The sequence below is a fragment of the Cornus florida genome, unplaced genomic scaffold, assembly GCF_030987335.1.
Source record: "Cornus florida cultivar Cherokee Brave unplaced genomic scaffold, ASM3098733v1 CherokeeBrave_3.0.0_Hap2_Chr04, whole genome shotgun sequence".
In the NCBI taxonomy this organism is placed as follows: Eukaryota; Viridiplantae; Streptophyta; class Magnoliopsida; order Cornales; family Cornaceae; genus Cornus; species Cornus florida.
Window position 1 is genome coordinate 53,773,541 of NW_026775574.1, and position 10,345 is coordinate 53,783,885.

The 10,345-nt window shown below is 36.8% G+C and overlaps 1 pseudogene; it reads right to left on the minus strand.

Moving 5' to 3' along the window:
- Positions 1-5,537: 5,537 nt before the first annotated feature.
- Positions 5,538-5,636, minus strand: LOC132305887 (small nucleolar RNA R71; annotated as a pseudogene).
- Between the last annotated feature and the right edge of the window lie 4,709 nt (positions 5,637-10,345).

The window sequence follows — 10,345 nt, forward strand, 5'->3', positions numbered from 1 at the left end:
GGCCATCAAAATGGAGCAAGAATGATGGCCAGCCTCCAAATGCAACAAGAATGATGGGTTACTCTCTCTTTCTCTCTACTCTGCAACTAACGGCAACAATCAGAAGAGTCAGAAGACAGAAGCTTTTTCAGTCTCTCTTAAAGTCTGAGCTCTCTCTGTTCCTATTTTTTCGGGTTCGCAACTCTGCATCTGCATCATCGATCCCTATCAACACATTCAATTAATGGCAACAACACTGTAAGTTTTCTTTCCTACATCTAAATTCTAACTCTAATTCAAGTCTTCAAGTAGTTATTTTGATGAACTTAAATTAAATCCTAAACCAAAAAATTATTTTGATGAACTTAAATCTATATCTATTGTTCTTATGGAAATAATGGAATTATTGTTTGACAAATGAATTTGTTGTAATACAGGGAGTTGAGGACTTATCATTTAGACTTCTCATCAGGTATTTTTATTTTTCTGTAAATCATATGATTGCATATTGAGCTAATCTATATTTTCTTTCAGGAAAGTATTATTTTTTAAAGTTCAGTTTTATATTGATTGTGTTTCCTGTTATTTAGATTTCTAAGATTGCAAGATTTTTGACAATTATGTCTACAAGAAAATTTGAATCTGGGTATGAATGAAAAAAAAAAAAAAATAAGAAGAAGAAGAAGAAGAATTGATTGAATCTCAAAATGGCGTTATTTATAAGTTTTTTTTAGGAACAATGCACAAACTGAGAGTTTAGTTGAAGTCTTGAAGATTTGGCGAAGGAAGAACATAGGAATGAAGAAAATCTTAATAAACATGGAGATTTAATGAATGAAGATAGGAAAGAGAATCAAAATGATGAATATGTGAATGAACTTTAAGATTTGGCAAATAAAGAATATATGAATGAGAATGATAATCTTCCTTTGAACATTGATGATCCAGGAAATTGGAAAGATATTGATAAAAAAAAAAAAAAAATGAAAGATTTATTAGTTGAGAGAGGTCCTCCAAGAGATGCAAAACTTGAATTTTTTTCTAAAAATTCAAAAAATAGACATTTCTCTTTTATATATTACATTCGACACTTGTCAAACGGTGAAAAACATGATAGGAGATGGCTAATCTATTCGAGTTCTTTGGACAGAGTCTATTGCTTTTGTTGTAAGTTGTTTAAGTGTAACGAACAAAAAAATCATTTGGCAAATGAAATAGTGAATGACTAGAAAAATCTTTAGGATAAACTTAAAAGTCACAAGACTAGTCGTGAACACATTGTTAACATAGGGAATTGGATTGAATTAGAAATCAAATTACAAAAAAATACAACAATCGATAAAAGTGTGGAAGAAAAAATCAACAAAGATAGAGAACATTGGAGGCAAATATTATTGAGATTGAATGGATTGGCCATCTTGTCTATTGAAAAAGATATGTTGGAGAAAGTTGATTTGAGCACTGTGACGACCCTAAATTTTTCAACCTAGTGTGTCCTATGATGACCCAAAACGGATCCAAAATGCGGAAGCAAAAGATAGAACAATGGTCTCTAGAGATATAACACTCCTCTAAGACACCAATGTGATCCTCAACAAGGTCACGAAACCCAAAGGAAGTAAATGCGAAAGCAACGTTTCAAAAACGGATAAGAATGAACATAGGGCCAAAATGGTCATTCCACACTGAAATGGGTGCCACCGTGCACACCATTGGAAAGACAACGAAAAATGAATAAATATAGACTCAAGAATCACTTGATTCGGAATCCGGACAACAAAGATATCAAGTTCTAAAGTCGAAGGAAGGGAAACCCTATCCCGGTTCGAACCAAAAACAGACACTACCTTACTAGAACTTAAATATCTTGAGTTACAAGAAGAATCTGAAGCTCTAATTGGAACCATTGGAAATATTATTTCAACGCGGTCAATTTAGACTCAAGAACGGACCAATTCGGAGTTAAAACGAAGAAGATATGATAGTTTGAAGTCGGAGGTGCAGTGCTGAACCAAGACACAAACACACACACACATGAACAGTACCTCAAGCGCTCAAGCAAGGGCTTCGAGCGCTCGAAAGGCACATGCCCAAGGGCCAAAACTCTCTGCCCCAACTTCGAGCACTCGAGCGACATCTTCGAGCGCTCGTTTTGCTAAAAGCTTAGTAAAAATCTGAATTTGAAATGTGATTTTGAGGACTTTCTGGGCCTTTTTGAAAAAAATACAAAGAAGAAACTACCCTCAAAATCATGTTTTCTAGCCAACCATGTAAAAGAAAACTTTATTTTTTATGTGAAAACCCTAAAATGCCCTTAGATCAGATTAGGCTCAAAACAGCAAAAATGTAAGTTTGCACCAAACCTACATTCGACCCTAAATGCATTTCTAGGCTGAAACGAATATGCACGCAAACGTAATAAGTGATATTGAGTGCGCGGGAATGGTCCGCGGCTCCCGAAAACGACCGATGCAAAATCCGACCCCCCAACTGCCAAAAAGGCGAAAATGAATATGAAATGGAAATTTTGAAAACCAAAATTAACAAATGATTGAAAATTACCGTTTGGTCATTGGCCGTACTTCATGCATGATTCATGAGATCCTACGGAATAATCAAAATAGAATTCCCACACCAGATGCAAACATAGTGAGACAATAACTTAACATTTTTCAATTTTTATAATACTTCTTGAAGTCAAAACTACATAGAATACAAATACATGTCATTGGCCTCCGGCCTCATCTCATACATGTCAAATACATTGTAAGGAGTGCACTCATGTACACATTACATATATGGAATCAAATATACACATTTTGTCAGATAAAGCTACAAAAGGCATCTCATGCTAACATTTGCATGAAATGGAAACTTAAGGACTACAAGCCATCCAAGGAATGATGAGCATCATGAACGAAGTCTTCGTACCTGAAAAATGTCCCCACAATGTGGGTGAGTAACATAAAGCTACTCGTAGGAGATGAGTATGCATCGACCTAACTTTTTATAATTTTATCACCTTAAGGTGAAACATGTTAAAGGGGCTCATGCCACCTAACGTCTATGTCAAAAGGTGACCCAGCTCATTTTGTGTGCCACTTGACCTACCTATAAAAGGAATATGATGCACTTTTTGAGACATATAGACTATTCTAGGGTTTAATCTCTTTGAGGGCAAGCTTAGAGGATGAGGAGGGTAGAAACACCATTGGAATTCTTCATCAACAAGGAGTAGATTTCAACCATGAAGTTAGCCCTTGAGGGTTAGAGCAACATCACCATGAGTGGCTAGACATCCTCTTGGGGCTAGAGTTAGCCCCAAGCATGCTTTCTATATCTTAATCTTGTGTATTATTGAGGGATTAGTGTTGTAATTGATGTTTTGACACTTTGATATATATAGATCTTGTTTATTCAATGATTTATCTGGTTTAATGCTTCCAATTGATCATTTCATTCTATCCATATGTCTATGTATGCTAAAATAGATGTTCATGTGCTTGTCTCTAAATTTTGTGTTATTGATGCATGTCTATGTGTATTGATGCTATAGATTTGGAGATTGTCAAAACATAGTACTTAAAGGAATGCTCTTGTGATTCTCTTGATGGTTCATACTTATTCCTTGATGGATTGTGCCTCTCCCCTAGTTTATTTTCATGCTAGTAGTGTAGATGTAGTGTAGTTGTAGTGTAGTGTTAAATGGGAGGACAATCTATGCTTGTTGTTTGATGATCCAAGCTTTTGAATGCAAGTAGCATATGTCTCTAACCTTGTGTTGTATTTGGATTGTGAGCTTAATGAAAGGACTAATGACTTGTTTTGATCTATTGTGCCTTTCACATGTTGTTTAGACAATATATGCTTCATTGCTTAGATATATTGTACCTTTCACATGATGTTTAGACAATACATGCTTAACTAGTCATCCTTGCTTATTGAAACAACCAAACACACACACACCAATATTGCAACACACCATTCGCCCTCATTAATCACTTGTCAATGGTATAGAAATGCATTGCTTGGTGGTGATCTCTAAACCCCAAGATCTCTCTCTATATTACTTACTCTTAATTGCATTCTTTGTTATCACTTAGTTTAATTTAGTTGTTCTCTAATCAACCAACCAACCAATTATTTGATCACTCGACCTACTAGCCCTAATAACAATTCCACGACATTGCTCGATCTTCATAATCCCTTGGGACGATCCCTACTCGCCCTAGCTATATTTATAGTGAAAGGTAGTAGTGGCTTATATAAATGTAAAACTTTTGGCCCTCGCCTTATAATGCACACACTCTTCAAGCTTGATATGGTGTAGCGACCCTCGAAAATGATCACATCAGTTTTTGGCACCGTTGCCAGGATTTGATTGATTAGATTTGGCAACGTCGGATTTGTGGAATCAATTAAGATCAGTACTCTTTTGATCGTGTTTTTACTTTTTTTATTTTTTTATTTTTTTCTTTTTGGTTACTTATTGTGTTGTTCTTACTTAACTAGGTGCATTGTTGGAGAGGAAGCAAGCAAAGGAGCATTCAAGCTAAGCAAGCAAGAAGAAAAAAGCTAAAAATTCTAAAAATTTGCTAAGCTAAGCTTTAAATTTGGAGTTAAAGTGCTAAAGGACCTTTGTGAGACTTTCTTTACTCAATCCCTTAGTTAAATCGTCGACCCGCATGGAGGCTTATTTGTAATTGTTCTTTACATCATTGTTGTTAAAGCATGGGAGTATGAATTAAGTGTTTGTGGAAGAAGTCTAATTGCATTATTGTGAAGGCATATTGTTTGTCATTCTTTGTGTTTGTTGTGTTTTGCATTGTGCATGCATGGACGTCATTCATTGAGACCAACTCTTTTCCCTCTTGATTTGCATCTTGAATCCATCGTTAGAAATCCTAGGGGAAGAAGATGTTCAAATAGAGCCAACTATCAATGGATGACCATAATGATAATCATGTTGAGGACCTTGGTCATATAGACCAACAAGGTATCCTTCATCCCAATGTGCACAATGAGAACATACAAGTACCATTAGGCATGCCTAGGCCATTCATTCACCAACTACCGCAACAACAAGGCCAAGTTCCATATAGAATGCCAAGGCTAATGTATGCTCCACAACCTCCCAACATCAATCAAGGAATTCAAAACCAAGGTGTTCATGTTGCACCTCAAGTAGCTAATCCACCTCTTGCTTTAAGAGACCATTATTTGCTTAACGAGTATAATGCACCTACATGCATCCAATTGCCTCCATTTAGAGCACATCATTATGAAATTAAGCCACAAACCATTCAAATGCTTCCTAACTACCATGGACTTCCAAGTGAAGAACCTTACAAGCATTTGGATGAGTTTCTTGAAGCCACCGTAAAATATACGGACATGCCGGAAGAGGTTTTAAGACTCAAACTTTTTCCATTCACCTTAAAAGACAAGGCAAAGTATTGGTTTAACAATCTTAGGCCTTTTTCAATCACTTCTTAGGTAGAAATGCAACAAGAATTCTTGAAGAAGTACTATCCAGTTTCTAAACCCAATGCCATGAGAACCTCAATTCGAGAATTTTCACATGGGGATGGAGAAACGTTTCATGAGACATGGGAACGCTTCAATGAATTGCTTAGGAAGTGTCCACATCATGACATGCCCAAATGGCAATTAGTTTAATACTTCTTTAAAAGCTTATCGGACAATTATAAGGGTATGGTTGATGCTTCCATGGGTGGCTCATACATTGATAGGCATGAGGATAACATGTGGCGTCTTTATGAGAGCATGAGTGAAAATTCTTTGCATAGAACACTATCATCCAAGAATGGTAGAAATTCACAAGGTAGGAAGAGTGTTGGCTTACATCAAGTCGACCATTCAAATGAAATAGCCGCCGAAATGAAGTCTTTATCTCAAAGGTTTGATCAATTTTTTATTAACCAAAACTCGGCAAACCAAGTATCTTCCTTCCCTAACCATTCTCATCGTGCATCAAATCAAACATGTATGACTTGTTCTAGCGTTCTTCATTCTACTTCTCATTGTCCTCACGGACAAGTGCAAAATGAACCTAATGAACAAGTCAATGCAGCTTTTGTGAACCAAGGGAACAATCCTTATCGTACTCACTATAATCCAAGTTGGAATAATCATCCGAATTTCTCTTGGAAAAACCAAGGAGAGGGTTTAAACCCTTCCTAAGGCGGTTTTCAAGGGAAGTACATTCCACCTCCACTTCAAAACCAAGGATCCCAAGGTTATAGACCTTATCAATCACAAGGGAATCAATTTGCTAATTCTCATTTTCCCAACTAATCTTATTCCCAAGGTAATACTAGAAGTCTCGCCTTTAAAGAAAAAGTTTTGAATGCTTTGGGCACTTTAGAGGCTAACACTTAATTGCTTCATTCTCACTCTCAATCTATTGCGAAGCTAAAAACCCAAATAGGGCAAATAGCAAGCACTCTCAATGCAGGAGAGAAGGGTAAGATGCCCATTAATGCTCCAACTAAGCAACAATGTGTTGTGGAAACCCATTCCTCATCAGAAGTGTGACGACCCTGGATTTTTTAACCCAGTGTGTTCTGTGATGACCCGTAATGGATCCAAAATGCGAAAGCAAAAGATAGAACAATGGTCTCTAGAGATACAACACTTCTCTAAGACACCAACGTGACCCTCAACGAGGTCACGAAATACAAAGAAAGCAAATGCGGAAGTAACGTTTCAAAAACAGATAAGAATGAACCTAGGGGCAAAATGGTCATTCTACACTGAAATGGGTGCCACCGTGCACACCATTGGAAAGACAACGAAAAATTAATAAAGATAGACTCAAGAATCACTTGATTTGGAGTCCGGACGACAAAAATATCAAGTTCTGAAGTCGAAGGAAGGGAAACCCTATCCTGGTTCGAACCAAAAACAGACACTACCTTACTAAAACTTGAATAACTTGAGCTACAAGAAGAATCTGAAGCTCTAATTGGCACCATTGGAAACGTTATTTCAATGCGGTCACTTTAGACTCAAGAACGGACCAATTCGGAGTTAAAACGAAGAAGATATCTTTATTAATTTTTCATTGTCTTTCCAATGGTGTACACGGTGACACCCATTTCAGTGTGGAATGACCATTTTGCCCCTAGGTTCATTCTTATCCCGTTTTGAAACGTTGCTTCCGCATTTGCTTCCTTTGTATTTCATGACCTCGTTGAGGGTCACATTGGTGTCTTAGAGGAGTGTTGTATCTCTAGAGACCATTGTTCTATCTTTTGCTTCCGCATTTTGTATCTGTTGCGGGTCAACACAGGAAGGCCACACCATTAAACATGTTAATGTGGTGACTACCTTGTGGAGTGGTAGGATTGTGGACAATCAAGTTGGAATGTCCAATGAAGAGAGTGAACCGGTGCAACCTCAAGTTGTCACCCGTCCCGTTTCACATCCCATTCCTCCTTCATTGCATATACATGACCTTATAAATGAGAAAGTTTTGAAAAATGTGTTTGAAAAAGAAATTTTAAAAAATGATGTTGAAAAGGTTTTGTTGAAAAATGATTTGGAACACAATGATTTGAAAACTTATTGTGTTGAAGAGAGTTCAAAAGAAAATTCTGAAAAAGTGTTTGAACCAAAGGTTCCATTTCTGGATGCCTTAAAAGGATCCATTTCAAAAGACAAGCAAAAGGCAAAAACCAATGAAATTATGAAAATGTTTAGGCAAATGAAAGTTAATCTTCCACTATTGGATGCAATCAAGCAAATTTCGGCTTATGCCAAATTCTTGAAAGACTTGTGCACCCAAAAGCGGAAGAATAAGAGCCAAGCACCAAGAAAAGTGGTTTTGACCGAGCAAGTAAGCTCAATTTTGCAACATAACACTCTTCTAAAGTTTAAGGACCCCGGTTCACCCACTACATCATGCATTATTGGTGATCATATCATTAATCGGGCACTTCTTGACTTAGGAGCAAGCGTTAACCTTCTTCCATACTCGGTTTATGTCAAATTGGGCCTAGGTGAATTGAAACTGACGTCGGTAGTTTTGTAACTTACCGACCGATCCATTAAGAAGCCTAGGGGTATAATTGAGGATGTTTTGATTAAAATTGACAAATTCCTCTTCCCGGTTGATTTCGTTGTCATCGACATGGAACTGGTCCCTAATCCTAAGAGCCAAATTCCCGTTATCCTTGGCCGTCCTTTCTTGGCAACCGCTAATGCCAACATCAATTGTAGGACGGGGATAGTGAAGATCTCATTTGGCCACATGAAGGTGAAATTGAATATCTTTAATCCCACTCCCAATTCATTTGACAAATATGAAGGAGAGATTAATGTTGTAAATAAATGTCATGATCTTCAATGTCAAGGAAATGAGCTTTTGTGTAAGACCAAAACTTCCAAAGGATCATCTTCAACCTTGCATTCTCAAAATCTTGTTTCAAATTCTTGCTTTGAAAGGGCATGGAAGCCCAAAGGTTGTAATTGCATAGATAAGGGACCAAAGTTTTCTTTTGACCTTAATCCAACAAGTTCTTTAAAGAACCATTTGTCGGGTGGAGTTTAAAGCATCTATCACCCCAACAAGGAGGGGATGCATTATAAGATCTTTGATCCGGGCTAAAAGAGCCCAATGTCTTGCTAGAGACGTTAAAGACTAGCAAAAGACATTCGTAGGGTATCAAAACCCTATTCCTCCCCCATTTCTATCTTTCATTTCATTTCTTGCGAAGTGTAGATACTTGTTTTGGTTCATATGCATTTCAAGGAACTGTGATAAAGATTGCATGAGCTTTCATGTCATTATTGAGCATTCTGCATAGTTCGATCGATCGAACTCCATTCTGCATCCAACACGTAGAAAATTTTCGACCTGCAGAAACCTACATCCAAATCACCTCTCTGTCTCATCGTTCGAACTAACTCTTAGATCAATCAAGAGACCTTCGATCGATCCAACTTCCAAGTTCGATTCATCTCATGATTCAACACTTAGAAAAATTTTGAGCCTGCATCAACCTGCATATTTCACCTCTCTGTCTGATCGATCAAAACATTCCAAGATCGATTAAGAAGTTTTTCGATCGATCCAACTTTCAAGTTCGATTGATCTTCAAGTTCCAACACTTAGCCAATTTTCTGAGCCAAAAACCTGCATATTTTTGCTTTGTGTCTAATCGATCAAACTCTTGTTTCGATCGATCTCAGTTCTTCATTTCATTATTTTGACTTTGTTTTGAGTTTTCAAATTTTCAAAAATCAAAATATTTTCATTTTTATTTTATTTTATGTTATTTTTCAAAAAGGTCTCAAAAATTCAAAAATATTTTAATTAGTTTTTATTTATTCAATTCAAAAAAAAAAAAAAAAAAAAAAAAAAAAACCAAAAATGTTTTATTCTATTTTATTTTACTTTATTTTCCAATTTTTAATTTTAATTCCAATTTCTAATTTTTCATTTCTCAAAAATTTCAAAAATCCAAAAATACTTTGAAGAGAGTTCATCAAAGTTCGATCGATCTCAGTGAAGTTCGATCGATCGAACTCTGTCGGGATTGTTTTTAAAAATAGAACCGAGGGTTTTGTAGATCGATACCTTAGATCGATCTCACCCTCTCTGCAAACCCTAACCCCCCCTCATCGCCGCCGCATCCCATCACCTCTCCTACCTCCGGTGAACTTTCCGGTGAGCATCTAAGTATCAATCTCTCTCTCCCTTCTCGGATTCATCTCCACTCTTCCACATCTCCACTTCTCTCTTCGTTTGAGGTAAGATCCGCGAATGTCCCTCATAATTTAAGCTTCAATCTTGTGCATACATGCTTTATATGTTGAATACATGCTATATACATGACAAAATCCGCCATTGTTGAAGCTTGAAGTATTTGTGTCTATATATATATATATATATATATATATACGTGTATATATGTATATATATTTTTGATGATTTTATTCGATTTGGGAGTATGGGCTATGATTGGGTGATGGGATTAGATGATTTGTTGTGTTGAAGGGCCCACGAGCACGTTCGTGTGGGCCCCGTGCTTCCAAAGTCACAGATCTGTGACCTTTGAGTTTTCAACGTCGCACAGTTCGATCGATCGAATTTGTATCTTAGATCGATCTTGAGAGATTGATCAAACTCATGTCCCCGATCGATCGAAGTTGTGAGATCGATCTCATTTATTTTCGATCGATCCAACTTTTGTGATCGATCTCACTTCTTTTTGTGATCGATCGAACTTCACAGATCTCACACACACACTTCATTCATCATATTTTATGTTCATGCTATCTTATATATGCCCAATGCCTGTGATATTCCACATTGGATGCATTTCATACTTACATTGTT